Source organism: Pongo abelii, chromosome 15 (genome assembly GCF_028885655.2).
Source record: "Pongo abelii isolate AG06213 chromosome 15, NHGRI_mPonAbe1-v2.0_pri, whole genome shotgun sequence".
NCBI classification, from domain to species: Eukaryota; Metazoa; Chordata; class Mammalia; order Primates; family Hominidae; genus Pongo; species Pongo abelii.
The window spans coordinates 22,099,632-22,115,584 of record NC_072000.2 but is presented as its reverse complement, the minus strand read 5'-3'; the positions used below and the strand labels follow the sequence as shown (position 1 = coordinate 22,115,584).

General features: G+C 50.7%; 1 long non-coding RNA gene across 1 annotated transcript; it reads left to right on the top strand.

Moving 5' to 3' along the window:
- The first annotated feature begins 12,678 nt into the window (after positions 1–12,678).
- On the top strand, positions 12,679–15,440 carry LOC134760001 (uncharacterized). Its single transcript, XR_010136909.1, has 3 exons — positions 12,679–14,085; positions 14,443–14,722; positions 15,232–15,440. It is a non-coding gene; the product is annotated as an uncharacterized LOC134760001 (long non-coding RNA).
- The last annotated feature ends 513 nt before the right edge of the window (positions 15,441–15,953 follow it).

Sequence of the window (15,953 nt, the reverse complement as noted above, 5' to 3'; positions counted from 1 at the left end):
CAGGCTCAGGAGCAGGGTGTGTGCTGCCTTTAGGGTTCCAGTGCACGCTGCAGTGCATGACACTGTGGGCTTCTTGGTTGCCTAGCTGCAGACCACAGGCCATCCTCAGGACTTCATGTTCAAGTGCAGAAAGCAGCCAGGATTACCACCCAGGGGACTCAGCCTTCTGTGGCCCTGATCAGATTCAGAATTTGACCCAAGTCAGGATAAGCTCACGTGGAGCAGTGTGTCATTACCCAGGGCCTGTGCATGCCAGGCAAGGCCAAACTGGCTCAGAGAGCAACCAGCCACCTCTGCAAGGATGTGCCTGGAGCAGGTGGACCAGCCAGCAACCTCACCCAATCAAGGAAGCAGGGACGACCAGGTTCCAACAGCCTGAGTAGCTGCCTCCTGATGGCTGATGGAGTAGAGGCTTGAGGAAAAGCAGATGGCACTGGGGCCCTACCTCTAGCATAGAAGAACTCATGTACCCTAACCAGCAGTGAGTGAGGTTGGTGGCTGGTCCATCGGCTCCTGGCACACCCTTGCAGAGGTGGCTGGTTGCTCTTTGAGCCAGCTTGGCCTTGCCTGGCATGCACAAGCCTCAGAACAACAACCATGCTACAAATGGAGCCACGTAGAGGAAAGGAGTAGCAGGCTCAAGAGCAGGGTGTGCACTGCCTTTGGGGAGCCAGTCCATTCCTCAGGGGTCACATGGCACTGCAGGCTTCTTGGTTGCCAAGAGGCAGACCACAGGCCATCTGGAGGAAGGCTTTATGTTCAAGTTCAGAAAGCAGCCAGGATTACCACCCAGGGTATTGGGCCTTCTGTGGCCCTAGCCTGACAGAATTTAGCCCAACGCAGGACAAGCTCACTCAGAGCAGTGTGTCAGTAGGTGCGGCCTGTGCATGTGAGGCAAGGCCAAGCTGGCTCAAAGAGCAACCAGCCACCTCTGCAAGGGTGTGCCTGGAGCAGGTGGACCACCCACCAACCTCACCCACTGAAGGAAGCAGGGATGGCCAGGTTTCCACAGCCTGAGTGGCTGCCTCCTGATGGCTGATGGAGCAGAGGCCTGAGGAAAAGCAGATGGCATGTTTAACTCTTTAATCCATCTTAAATTAATTTTTGTATAAAGCATATGGCACCAGTCCATGTCTCACAGCTTGTATGGCACTGTGGGCCACAGAAGGCTGAGTCCCCTGGGTGGTAATCCTGGCTGCTTTCTGCACTTGAACATAAAGTCCTCCTCATGATGGCCTGTGGTCTGCCTCTCAGCCCTACCTTTAGGGTAGAAGAACTGATGTACCATGTCCGGCAGCGAGTGAGGTTGGTGGTTGGTCCACCTGCTCCTGGCACACCCTTGCAGAGGTGGCTGGTTTCTCTTTCAGCCAGCTTGGCCTTGCCTGGCATGCACAAGCCTTACTGCAACAACTGTGCTAAAAATGGAGCCATATAGAGGAAATGATCAGCAGGCTCAGGAGCAGGGTGTGGAATGTGTTTGGAGCTCCATGCCTCAGGGCTTGTGTGGCACTACAGGCTTCTTGGTTGCCAAGATGCAGACCACAGGTAATCTTGAGGAAGACTTTATGTTCAAGTGCAGAAAGCAACCAGGATTACCTCCTAGAGGACTTGGCCTTCTATGGCCCTGGCCAGACTTAGAATTTGGCCAAAGGCAGGACAAGCTCACGTGGAGCAGTGTGTCAGTACCCGGGGCCTGTGCATGACAGGCAAGGCCAAACTGGCTCAAAGAGCAACCAGCCACTTCTGCAGGGATGTGCCTGGAGTAGGTGGAGCAGCCAGCAACCTCACCCAGTCAAGGAAGTAGGGATGACCAAGTTCCAACAGCCTGAGTGGCTGCCTCCTCATGGCCAATGGAGCAGATGGCACTGGGGCCTTACCTCTAGGATAGTAGAACTGATGTACCCGGACTGGAAGTGAGTGAGGTTGGTGACCGGTCCACCAGCACCTGGCACACCCTTGCAGAGGTGGCTGGTTGCTCTTTGAGCCAACTTGGCCTTGCTCATCTTGCAGAAGCCTCAGTGCAACAACTGTGCTACAAACGGAGCCACATAGAGGAAATGAGCAGCAGGCTCAGGAGCAGGCTGTGCGCTGCCTTTGGGGCTCCAGTCCATGCCTCGGTGCTCGTATGGCACTGCGGGCTTCTTGGTTGCCAAGAGGCAGACCACAGGCCATCATGAGTAGGACTCACCCTTTGTGGCCTTGGCCAGACTTAGAATTTGGCCAAAGTCAGGAAAAGCTCACTCGGAGCAGCATGTCGGTACCTGGGGCCTGTGCATGCCATGCAAGGCCAAGCTGGCTCAAAGAGCAACCAGAGCATCCAATCTGGTGGATGAACCAACCACATGGCCAGCTTCTGCGTGTGGGCACAGTGCCACATCTTCCATCACTTTCTGATGTATCCCCCCAGCACTGAAGAGACAGCCTCAAGAGAGTGCAAGAGGAAGGCTGAGAAGGATGAGATGGTGAGTGCTGGCTTCTTTCTGACCCTCAGCCCACCCCCAGGTGGTGACCATCAACCTTTAGGGGTGGAAGAGCAAGACTGATGGCTTCAAATGCTTCCCCAACAAGATGGACACAGGACACTCAGCTCAACCTCATAGCCAATGAGTCGACATGCAAGCAGATGACAGTGACAGGCTTTTAGAAAGAGCATCAGAAGGCGGCCAGTTTTTCTTCAGGCTCAGCCAGGACTTGGAGCTTGACTAGGCCATCCACTTCACCAGAGATGCCTTCAAGAACATCAGTGAGCTCTACCAATCAGTCCAGGCAGGACCTGGACCCAACCATGGACCTGTTAGTGCTGTCTCAGAGACACCAGACCAACATCCTGGACATCATCTTCGTACACAAAGAAGCTCTTACCAAAGTCACAGAGAGCAGGCAACATGTGGCAGAAGGGAAGACAGAGGTGCAGAGGCTGATGATGTCATTATCACAGGAACAGGATTTCTTTGGCCACTTTGGCTGAGATTCACCACTTCCATCCAATTCAAGTGAGAGACTTGAAATCACAGATGGAGCATTTCTTGCAAGAAGAGATACTATTTTTTCAAAAAGTCACCTAAAATTTGATAGTGTTGAATGACTAGCTATTCAATTGTGGACTTTTTCCAGTTCAAGAGTAGTTTCTACAGCAGAATAATAAGAGTATCAGAGAGCTAGTGCCAGCTATCGGTGGTAGTACAAGGATGATTTTGTGCTCAACTGAAACCCAGCTGAATATAGAATTGTGTAGGAAAGCGTTAATATGGTGATAGAATAGAAACAGTAGCAAATGAACTAAATCATACTATGAATGCCTACACTACCATTGTAACTTTTTGAAGAATGATAATACCACTTACTTTATTGCCTTTTGAAGTAGGAATAGTTTAGTGGATATGCTATAGACCTCAAACCCTATAAAGAGTGTCATAGAAGCTGGCTGGATAAAGCCTGCTGTGGGTGTCTTTATACTCAAAGATTGACAATGCAATTCACATATGTGTCCCCACCGAATCTCACGTTGAGTTATACTTCCTTATGTTGAAGGTGGATCCTGGTATAGGGTGATTGAATCATGAAAGCAAATTTCTCATGAATGGTTCAGCACCATCCCCTTGGTACTGTCCTCACAATCATGAGTGACTTCTCATGAGATCCGGCCACTGAAAACTCTATATCACTTCCTATTCTCCATGATTTCCTCTTGCCATGTGAGACAATTCACTCTTTCTTTGCCTTGTGCAATGATTGAAAGATTTCTGAGGCCCCCCAGAAGCAGAAGCACTGTGCTTCCTGTCCACCCTGCAGAACCATGAGCCAATTAAACCTCTTTTTCAAAATAAATCATACCAAAAATGGCAAATGAGGATTGGAGCATTCTGTGAAGTTACCTGAGAATGTGGAAGCAGCTTTGGAACCAGGTAATGGGCAGAGGTTGGAAGAGTTTGGAGGGCTCAAAAGAAGACAGATGAGAACATTTTTGGACCATCTCAGAGACTGGTTAAATGGTCGTGACAAGAATGCTGACAGAAACATGGACAGTGAAGGCCAGGCTGAGGAGGCCTCAGATAAAAATAAGAAGCTTTCTGGAAAATGTCTTCCTTTTGGATATGGAAACCTTCCACAATGCCTGTACCATCATTGTACCTTAGAAGCAGTGAACTTGCTTTTTATTTCAGAGACTCACAGGCAAAAGAGAATGTAGCCATGACCCAGTTGAGACTTTGGACTTTGTAACTTTGAGTTAATGTTGAAATGAGTTAAGACTTTGGGAGACTGCTGGCAAGGCATGACTGTATTTTGCAATGTGAGAAGGTCATGAGATTTGTGGGGTCAGGGACAGAATAATATGGTTTTTCTCTATGCGCCTTCCAAAACTCATGTGAAATTACACTCTCTAATGTTAGAGTCAGGGCCTAGGTGGAAAAAGATTTAATCATAAAGGGGTGGGAGTGGATCCTTCACAACAAATGGTAAAGCACCAAGCCCTTAAAGCCATCCTCCTGATAGTGAGTTCTCATGAGATATAGTAGTTTAAAAGGCCATGGAACCTCTTTCCTCACTCTGTCTTGCTCCTACTCCTGCCATAGGAGATATCTCATTGCCCCTTGGCCTACTGGTATAATTAGGAGGCTCCTTGACTCCTTCTAGAAACAGAAGACACTATGCTTCCTTCACAGCCTGCAGAACCCTGAGTCAATTAAACCTCTTTTATTGACGATAATAAAGAACATTAGAACTGCAGAGTGGAGCTGTGAAATGTCTTCAAGGCCTTTTTCCCTTTGTCTTGGATATTAGCACAGGGCTTCTTTGTATGCAAATTTCTGAAGTCTTCTTGAATTTTACCCTTAAATGGGGTGTTGTGTTATTGCTACATAGCCAGGCTGCTCTAGGGATACCTGAAAAAGTAGAAGCAGGTTCAGAAGTGGGTAGCAAGCAAAGATTGGGAAGGTTTAGAGGTATTAGAGAATGACAGAAATATGAGGGCCTGGTGGGTGTGATTTAATCATGGATGGGAGGGGGGTGTGGGTGGAAGGAAGAAGGGATGGGTAGGGTGGGGAGGAGTAGGCTGGCTGTAGAGTGGTGTGAGCGTGTGTAGTGCGAGTGGGGAGTAGCCTGCTGCAGAGGCAGAGCCTCATGGAAAACCTCTACTAGGGTAGTGCATCTGTGGCTTTGCAGGTTTGAGCCCCCATGGCTGCTCTCATGGACTGGGCAAGTGTTGAGTGCCTGGAGCTTTTCCACACTGAGGGTGCAAACTGTTGATGAGTCTAAATCTGGGGTCTGGAGGGTGGTGGCCCCCTGCATGGGGGCTCAAAGCCCATATTTTCCTTCTGCACTGCTCTAGCAGAGGTTTCCCAAGAGGCTCTGCCTCTGAAGCATGCTTCTTCCTGGAAACAGCATGAGGTGGTGGTGCAGGGTGGAAGCCTTCACCAATGGTTAAGCATTGTCTTCTTGATGCTGACCTTGTGATAGTGAGTTCCCATGAGATCTGGTTGTATAACAGGATGTAGGCACCTCTTTCCTCTCTCTGTCTTGCTCCTTCTCCTGCCATATGAAACATCTCCTTGCCCCTTGGCCTTCTGGTATGATTGGGAGGTGCCTGAGTCCTCCCAGAAGCAGAAGCCAGTATGCTTCCTTTACAGCCTGCAGAACCGTGAGTCAATTAAACCTCTTTTCTTTATGATCATACAGAAAGTTAGTGCTGTGAATTGGAGCTATGGAATGCCTTCAAGGCCTTTTCTCCATTGTCTTGGCAACCAGCACTTGGCTTCTTTTCATGCAATATCTGAAGCCTTCGTGAATTTTCCCCCTGAAAATGGATTTTTCTTCTTTTACCACATTGCCAGGCTGTGACAAAGAAAGCTGAGAATGTAGAAGCAGGTTCAGAAGTGGGTAAGAGACAGAGGTCAGGAGAGTTAGGAAAGCTTAGAAGACAGCAAGGTGAGGAAAAGTTTGGACCACTGTAGAGAATTGTTAAATACTTGTGATCAGAAGGCTGACAGAAGGATGGACAGTGAAGGCCAGACTTAAAAGGTCTCAGATGAAAATGAGGAATTTCCTGTGAACAAGACCCAAGGCTACATTTGATGGGCCTAACAGACAATGTGGCTGCACAGTGACCCTGCCCTCGAGATCTGTGAAACTATGAACTTGGGAGTGATGACTTAGGATGTGTCTGGTGGAATGAACATCTAGGCAGCATAGAACAAGAGGTGTCCTCTCTGTGTTGGACAGACTGTGTTCTTATGTGTGACCTAAGAAATGACCTCAAGTTGGAACTTCTATTTAAATGAGAAGCAGAGCTCAAAAGTTTGGAAAATTTGCAGCCTGGCCAAGTGGTCAAAAAGAAAAGCTGATTTTCAGGGGGAAAATCCAAGAAGGCCTAAGGTATTTGCCTAAAAAGGAGCTTAGTGCAAATAGCCAAGACAAAGGGTAAAAGGCCTTGAAAGCATTTCAGAGACCTTTGTGGCAGCCCTTGCTGTCACAGGCCCTGGGGCCTAGCAGAGAAGAATGTTTTCCTGGGCCAGCTCCATGGCCCCGCTGCTGTGTGCATCCTCAGGACACTGCTGCCTGCATCTCTGCAGCTCCAGCTCCAGCCGTGGCTGAAAGATGCACAGGTACAGCTTGGGCCACTGCTTCAGAGGTGGCTCCAAGCCTTGATGGCTTCCACATAGTGTTAAGCCAGCAGGTTCACAGAGCAAGAAGCTAGAGGCTTGGGGAGCCTCCGTCTAGACTCCAGAGGATGTACAGAAAAGCCTGGGTGTCCAGGCAGGAGCCTTTCCAAGAGGCAGAGCCTCATGGAAAACCTCTACTAGGACAGCAAAGAAGGGACATATAGGGTTGAAGCCCCCCCACACAGGAAGGCTCCAAACCCCAGATTCACAGATCCACCAACAGCTTGCACCCTCAGTGTGGAAAAGCTACAGGCACTCAACAACAGCCCAGCCCATGAGAGGCAGCCGCGGGTGCTGAATGCTGCAAAGCCACAGGTGCAGATTTCCCCAAGGCCTTGGGAGACCAGCCCTCACAGCCCTGTGCTGTGGATGTAGGATAGGGATTCAAAAAGGGTGATTTTGGAGCTGTCGGATTGAATGACTGGCCTGCTGGGTTTTGGATGTTTATGTATCCTGTGAGTCCCATCTGTGTTTTGTTTTTCTTTCTGGCAATTTTTTTTTCTATTGGTTAGGAATGCTTACCCATTGCCTGTACAATCATTGTGCCTTGGAAGTAGTTAACTTGCTTTATAATTCAGAAACTCAGGGGCAGATAGTACTGTAGCCTTGTCTCAGATGAGACTTTGGGCTTTGGATATTTGAGTAAATGCTGGAATTATTTAAGATTTGGAGGACTGTAGGGAAGGTATCATTGTATTTTGCAATGTGAGAAAGATAGGAGATTTGGGGGACCAGGGGCAGAATAATGTGATTTTGCTCTGTGTCCCTACCAAAACTCATGTGGAATTGTAATGGGAAAAGTGAAAGGCGGGGACTGGTGGAAGGTGATTTAATCATGGTGGAGAATGGAGGTTGGAAGGTGGGTGGGGTTGGGGAGGATTGGCGGGGATGACGGTGGGGTTGGGGGTGAAAGGCAGAGGTGGGGGCAGATCCTTCACAAATGGTTAAACACCATCTTTTTAATACTGTCCTTCTGACAGTGAGTTCGCTTCATGATTTAGGAGCTTTGAGATTGAATGAATACTGGCCTGCTGGGTTTTGGGTGTGCATTGGGCCTGTGGTCCCATTTGCGTTATTTTTCTGGGAAATGTCTTCTCTTTGGATTGAGAAAGCTTACCCAATGCCTATACCATTATTGTACCTTGAAAGAAAAGAACTCCATTTTAAATTCAGGGACTCATAAGTAGAAGAGACTGTAGCCTTGTATCAGATGAGACTTTGAACTGTTTACTTTTGAGTTAATGATGGAATGAGTTAAGTCTTTTGGAAACATTTGAAGACGCATGACTGTATTTTATTCTGTGAGAAGGACATGAGATTCAGGTGGGGGTCAAGGTCAGAATAATATGGTTTGACTGTGTTTACCTAGAAAAACTCATGTGGAATTGTAATCCTGAATTTTGGAGGTGGAGCCTGGTGGGAGGTGATTTAATCATGGATAGGAGGTGGGTGGTGTTGAAAGGAAAAATTTGGGTAGGGTGGTGAGGAGTAAGCTGGCTGTAGGGTCGTGGGAGGGTGGGGGTAGTAGGAAGGGGGAGGATCTGCTGTAGAGGCAGAGGCTTGTGGACACCTCTACCAGGGCAGTGCACCTGTGGCTTTTCAGGATGTAGCCCCCAAGGCTGCTCTCATGGGCTGGGCTGGTGTTGAGTGCCAGTAGCTTTTCCATACTGAAGGTGTGAGCTGTTGGTGGGTCTATGAATCTGGGGTGTGGAGGATGGTGGCCTCCTGCATAGGGGCTCCAAGCTCATATTTTCCTTCTGCCATAGTACAGGTTTCCTATGAGGCTCTGCCTCTGCATTGGGCTTCTGCCTGGAAAGAGTAAGGGGTGGAGTTGGGTTGGGGGATGGATACTTCACCGATGATTAAACACCATCTTCTTGATGCTGATCTCATGATAGTGAGTTCTCATGAACTTCCTCATAGTGTTAAGCCACTGGTTGGATGCAGCATGAGACTAGAGGCTTGGGAACCTCTGTATAGATTTTGGAAGATATATGGAAATATCTGGGTGTCCAGGCAAAAGCCTTCCAGAAAGGCAGAACCTTATAAGAAACCTCTACTAGGGCAGTGCAGAAGGAAAATATGGGGTTGGAACCCCCACACTGGAGGCCACCATCATGCAGATCCCAGATTCATAGACCCCCCCAACAGCTTATACCATCAGTGGGGAAAAGCTAAAGGCACTCAACACCAGCTCAGCCCATGAAGGCAGCCAGGGGCATAAACCCTGCAAAGCCACAGGTGCAGAGCTGCCCAAGGCCTTGGAAGCCCAGCCCTCACATCCCTGTGCCTTGGATGTGGGACAAAGTTTCAAAAAGGGTGATTTTGGAGCTGTAGGGTTGAATGACTGGCCTTCTGGGTTTGGAGTTTCATGGGGCCTGTAAGTTCTTTCTGCGTTTTGTTCTTTCTGGCAAAATTCTTCCTTTTGGCTGGGAATGCTTACCCATTACCTGTACAAGCATTGTACCTTGGAAGTAGTGAACTTGCTTTATATTACAGAGGCTCATGAGCCTAAGGGTCTGTAGCATTGTGTTAGATGAGACTTTAAGCTTTGAACATTTGTATAAATGCTGAAATGATATAAGACTTTGGGGGACTGTAGGGAAGGCATCACTGTATTTTGCAATGTGAGGACATGAGATTTGTGGAGCCAGGGACAGAATAATAAAATTTAGCTCTGTGTCCCTACCAAAACTCATGTGAAATTGTAATGGGGAATGTTAAAGGTGGGCCTGGTGGAAGGTGATTTAATCATGGTGGAGAGTGGGGGTTGGAAGGTGGGGGATAGGGAGAATCGGGGGATTGTGTTGGGGGTGAGGGGTGACAAGTGATGGTGGTGGGTGGATCCTTCACAAATGATTAAACACAATTTCCTCTTTTCTGTCCTTGTGAGAGTGAGTTCTCTTCATGATTTTGGAGCTGTGAGACTGAATGCATACTGGCCTCCTGGGTTTTGGACTTGTATTGGGCCTGTGGTCCCATCTGTGTTATTTTGCTGGGAAACTTCTTCCCTCTGGATTGAGAAAGCTTACTCAATGGCTGTACCATCATTGTACCTTGAATGAAAAGAACGTCCTTTTAAGTTCAGGGACTCACAGGCAAAAGGGACTGTAGGCTTGTCTCAGATGAGACATTGAACTTTTTACATTTGAGTTAATGCTGGAATGAGTTAAGACTTTGTCAACTTTTGGCAACTTTTGAAAAGGTATGATTGTGTTTTGCTCTGTGAGAAGGACATGAGATTAGGAGGGGTCAGGGTCAGAATAATATGGTTTGGCTGTGTTTCCCTACAAAAACTCATGTGAATTTTAATCCTGAATGTTGGAGGTGAGGGCTGGTGGTAGGTGATTTAATCATGGATGGGAGGGGGTTGGGGTTGGAAGGAAAAAAAGTGGGTAGTGTCAGGAGGAGTGGGTTGTCAGTAGGGTGATGGGAGGTTGGGGGGTAGTAGGAAGGGGCAGTAGCATGCTGCAGAGGCAGAGGCTCATGGAAAACCTCTACCAGGGCAGTGCACCTGTGGCTTTGCAGGCTTTAGCCCCCATGGCTGCTCTCATGGGCCGGGCTGGTATTGCCTGTTGCTTTTCCATACTGAGGGTGTGAGCTGTTGGTGGGCTTATGAATTGGGTCTGGAGGATTGTGGCCTCCTGTGTGGGGGATCCAAGCCCATATTTTCCTTCTGCACTGCCATAATATAGGTTTCCCAACAGGCTCTGCCTGTGCAGGAGGCTTCTGCCTGGAAGCAGTAGGCGGTGGTGTGTATGGTGGATCCTTCACCAATGGTTAATCTTCTTGATGCTGATCTCCTGATAGTGTGTTCTCATGAGACCTGGTTGTATAACGGGCTGTGGCACCTCTTTCCTCTCTCTGTCTTGCTCCAACTTCTGCCATATGAAACATTTCATTGCCGCTTGGATTTCTGGTGTGGTTAGGAGTGGCCTGATCACTGTGGGCCTGGTCAGTGGACCTAGGTCAGTGAGGCCTATTTAGTGGGATCGTGGTCAGCAGGGCTCTGCTTAGAGGGGGTCTCATTAGGGGGATCTAGTAGTGGGGGTTTTGGTGAGTGGGGACCTATTGGCTGCCAGTTGTTTGGTGTCTGGTCAGTGCAAACGTGGGCTGTGGGGCTTGATCAGTGGAGACCTGGTCAGCTGGGGCTTAGTGGTGGCCTGGTCAGCATGGGCTGGGGCACTGGTGACCAGGTCAAGGGGTGCTATTCGATGGAGGACTGAGCACATGGGACCTAGTCAGCAGAGCCTTGTGGGTGTGTCCTCATCAGTGAGGCCCTTGTCAGTGGGGCCCTGGTCAGGGCAGCCTTGTCATTGGGACCTAATCAGTAGGGTCCTGGTCAGAGAGGACTTGGTCAGTGGTGACTTTTGTAGCACTGGTCTACGGGGTGAACTGGTCAGTGGGGATCTGAGCATTTGGTGCCTGTTCAGTGGGGTCTACTCACTAGGGTCCCTGTCAGGGGCATCTGGTGACCTTAGGCCTGGTTAGTAGGGGCCTGATCAGTGGCAGCCTGTTCCCTGGAGGCCTGGCCAGTGGGGCCTCATCTTTGGGGCCAGGGAATGAGGTCATGATCAGTGGAACTTGATCAGTGAGGCCTTGTCAATAATGACCTAGTCAGTGAGGACTTCTCAGTAAGGACTTGGTCCTTGAGGCCTTGTCAGTGAGGCCTTGTCAATTAGGTCCTGATCATTGAGGCCTTGTCAGTAAGGTCCTGGTCAGTGGAGTCCTTGTCACTGTGTGCCCGGCAGTGGCGGCCTTGTTAGTGGGGCCTGGTCATGAGGGTCTAATCAGTGAGGGTGTTGTCAGGGAGGACCTGATGTGTGGGGTCTGGTCAGCAGGGACCTGGTCAGTGGGGGCTGCTGAGCACCGCTTGGATAAGCCAGGTGCAATGTGCATTACTGAAGGCCCTGTGGACAGCTGGGATAGCCCAGTGGTGCCCAAGGGCCCAGTCAAAAGTGGACAAAGCATGTGTTTGGATGGACCTGAGAGATCATGCTCAGAGATTCTGACAGGATAAAAGTAAAGGAAGCACCAGAGTGGGTGGATAGATGCTCACAGTCTATGGGCTGCACAGGATGGAGGAGGCCAGGGAACAGGCCGGGTGGGTAGCTGGGGTTCAGGGAGAGGCAAGTGCATGCTGGGAGGTCAGGCCCTGTGAGGGCTGTGGGGGCATCAGGTGGGGTGGGCTCCAGGTGCATTCTGAGTGCACTGGGTAGGTCTCACCCCAGGCTCCCTGGACCCCAGCCAGGTGATGTGGTCATTCCCTGGGGTACTGCTGTCAGGCCCTGGCCACCCACCCTGGGCAGGGCTGTCCAATCTCAGGACTGGACTTTCTCAGTTCCTGCAGAGGGCACAGCCTCCAGCCCAGGAGGGGCAGCCCCACGGTACAGCCTGAGCTCTCTATGGGCCTGGAGCATCCCCTGCCAGCCCTGCATTCCCTCTTCTCCAAGGTCCCACTTTTCCAGTATCAGCCATCAGGGAGTCCCCATCCTCCCTTCCCTATGTGTCTCCTGGGCTGAAACTAGTGGCGGATTGGGACAGGGATGGCGTTTCCCTCAGGCCCACTTAGGAAGGGGGTTGGCTCCCAGCCTGGCACAGGTCCTCAGCTCTGCCTTGGTTGCCTTAGAGTGAGATGGATCAGTCAGTGTCCTGAAGGTGAAGGTGAGAGATTGTTCCTGCTGTGTGTGAGGCTGGTCTAGGGATGGAGGACTTGGCAGGTCCTCCTAGTCTGTCAGGCCTGGGCAGCACTGTCCTGTCTCAGGACTCAGAAAGTCCAGTCCTGGGATGGGACGGTGCTGCCCAGGGTGGGTGGCCGGGGCCTGAGAGCAGTCCCCCAGGGAGTGACCACATCACCCAGCCGGGGTCCAGAGGGACTGGACTGAGACCTGCCCAGTGCACTGAGGGTGCACCTGGAGTCCACTCCACCTGACGTCCCCACAGCCCTCACAGGGCCTGACCTCCCAGCATGCACCTGCTTCTCCCTGCACCCCAGCTGTCCACCCTGCCTGTTCCCTGACTTCCTTCATTCTGTCCAGTAGGAGGGGATGGTCTCGGGGGACAGCCTGTGTGCACATTTGGTGGCAAGTAGGAGTGACACACCATCCCTGGGAGTCGCCATGGTTCCTGCCATACCCAACCCCAGAACTCTGTCCCTGAGGTGGTTTTACCAAACCCCAAACCCAGAACTGTGGTTGTGGCTCATGGGTCAGCACCCACTAGTGCCAGGACACTATTGGGAGGCTGGGACCTGACCAAAGCCCATGGTGTCTGTGGCCTGAAGGCAGCGTGTCTTGGGGCCATAAGGCCAGGCCAACAATGTCCATTGTGTCATAGGGGCTCAGCCCCAGTGTTTGTACTTCCCTGGCTACTTCTGGTTCAGTCCCATCAGGGCTCTGGAGCCCAAGACCCAGCATCCAAGGCCCCCTCCAGGAATCCTGGTGGCTCAGCTTACTTTATTGTGTTTCATCTGACAACAAAAATATCAGGCTGAATGCACAGAAAAATGACTCAAAGTGCTTAATGACTAGAAGAAATCTAGGAGCAGCAAGAAGGTAATGTGGAGAGGGCAGGACCTCCACGACTGGTGTCTGCAGAGGCAGGGGTACAGGCACCCAGTGCTGTGGCCTGGCACCACCTGCCTCTCCGAGGGTGAGTGGCACACTGTCCTTACCCAGAGGACAGCAGACCTGGTCACCAGGTTTTGGCCTGTCCCTCCAAGCATCACGTTGCTGGAAGAGAATCTCATGCCAGAGCTTGCACCATCCCTAGCCCAGGGGTTAGGGGTTGTCTCTTGGTGATCTAAATGAAAAAAATAGGTCCAGATCTGAGCTCCCAACGCTGAGCACTCATCCACTGTTTGAATCGTGGGAGGGGAGTCCCCGTCCTCAGCTGCTCCTCAAGGGAGTCCCCTTTCAGGTGTGGAGCTGGGCATGGTCACTCCTGCTGGATGTCTAGAAGGTGGAAACCAAAGACCTAGAGAAATACCAGGTACAGCCTTTCCACGCTCATCCAGAGCAAGACAAACAGGCCAGGCTTTGTCAGGAGCCCAGGTCTCCAGCTGGAGGGACTGTCAACACCGCAGTGGGAGCAGGGGCCCGTCACACATCCTAGGCACAGATGGTAACATAGGCACCACAGGTAAGCTTGGCTTGGTGCCCCTCCCTGGCTTTAGAAAGAAGCCAAACAAGGAGCTTTCTGCAGAATGAAACCTCCTTTCCTTCCAGAAGCACTGCTGACTGGTGGTTGTCATTGTGGCAGTGAGCGTTTTGTTCATTCTGAGGTTGGGCTGGTTTCTCTTCTTGGCCCTGCCCTACAGATCATAAAGGAGAACAGCAAGAGGTCCCCAGCAAACATCCACAGATGGCCCTGGAGATAAGTCACCTTCTGAGAAACATGTCATGTTCTGGGAGGGCTAAGGCATCAAGTAAGGCTTATGGGGTTGGAGGATCCCAGGGCTGGTGGGGCAATCTCGAGCCATGGGGGCTTCCTATGGGAATTGGGAGGTCCCAAGGCAAAGACAGGGGTTCCACAGGAGGAGTCACAGAGCCACCAAGGGCTCTCCTGGCCCAGGGAGCAGTCAACACCATGTACTGAACACCTGCTGGGCTCCAAGCTCTGGTCCAGGCTGGGGCATGTGGGTCCCAGAGGGAGCTCAGAGTGGGAGGCAGAGAGAAGTGTGATCAGAGGGCACACATTTCTGGGTGCAATGTGGTCCTGAGATTTTGGCTGGTAAGTGCTTCCAGGGTTTCATATGTGTTATGGAGCTGCTTCCTCTCCCCAGCCTCACCCTGCAGGAATCCAGTGAATGTATTTCCACCATCTTGGAGCTTAGTGCCCTCATAGTGTAACAGCACCAGCAGATCTTCCTGTGCATGGACTTCCTGTACCACCCATTCCTGAGGGGTGATGCTTCTACAGGGCCTGTGACTTGGGGCACAACTTCAGACACCATCATCCTGGAGCAGCAATGCACCCTCACTAGCCAGGGTGTTGATGACTTCCTCAAGGCCAAGACCACGTTCAAGATTTCGGACTTTATTGATGCACTTGTGATGAGCAAGGTGGGCTTCTCCGGGATCTTAATTGAGGAGATAGAATGCAGCTTGAGATCAAGTGTCTGATCAAAGAACTTGAACTTGATCTGGAGGGCTTTGGGGAGCCATGGAAGGTGCTGGATAAGGGAGGGACAGTCAGATACGTGTTAGAGATGACTGTAAAAGGCTGCCTGGAAGGAGTGAACAAGAGCCAGGAGACCAGGGAGGGAGCTTGTGGGGCAGGTCTGGAGATGGCAAGGGAAGGATCCTGCTTGGATGAACGGTCTCCAGAGACTGTCTCAGGTTACACTCAGGTGCCCTGAGAGCTAGTGTGTTCAGAGGTCTTGTCTCCAGGATGAAAATGGGAAGGAGTTGTCAGATGAGGACATGTAAATGGAGGCTGGCATATTCGTGAGTGTCGGTGGTCCCGGTGTGGGGCTACTATGAGAACAGGGGTCTCTCCATCCAGCGACATGGTGGATGGACCCTACATCACTCCATTCTGCCCTTTCTTTCCCTCCTCCCGTTCTACCAAGGGCCTCACTGCATTGCCGCTGTCCATCCTCTGGTGCTGAAGCAGCTAAGAGACCCAAGCCTGCATGGCTGCCTCTTAGGATACGACAGCACAGCTAGTGGCCTTTACTTGATCCTGTACAACCTCACAAGACACCCAGACACCAGGAGTGCTGCCAGCACGTGTTGCAAGAGTCCTGAGGGGCCACAGTCCTGAAGACATTGAATGGTGGGTGCAGAGCCTCATGGCCTGTTCCCCAGCCCCTCTCATTGGCTCTGCTCCATGTGGTGAAGGGGGAAAATGTTTTTGTCAATTCTTCCATGATTGTCTAACAGGAAAAGGAGCAGAGCCCAGAAGCAGAGCCTGGTATGCAGCCTGCCTAACAAGGGAGAATTTGTAGGCTTTGTGGACAGAAAGATCTGGGAGTCCATATCTATCACCCACTAACTTTCTATGAGACATTAGTAAAATCAGTTTTCTTTTCTGAACTACATTTCTGCCACCTGTAAATTGAGGGGAATTTCTTCTACCTCACAAAGCTGCTTGGGAAATGCCTGACAGTGAATGCAGAGCAGGTGCCACCCAGCAGACATTTGGTGTCCAGACCACTCCTCTTCCCCCTTGATTTTCTGCCTAAATTTGCATTTTGTTCCTAAGACCTCCACTCCCCTTTATTTTGCTCTTCCCTCTGATTCCCACCTTATCATCTATCCCATGGATTCACCAGGATATAAGTGGGTAACA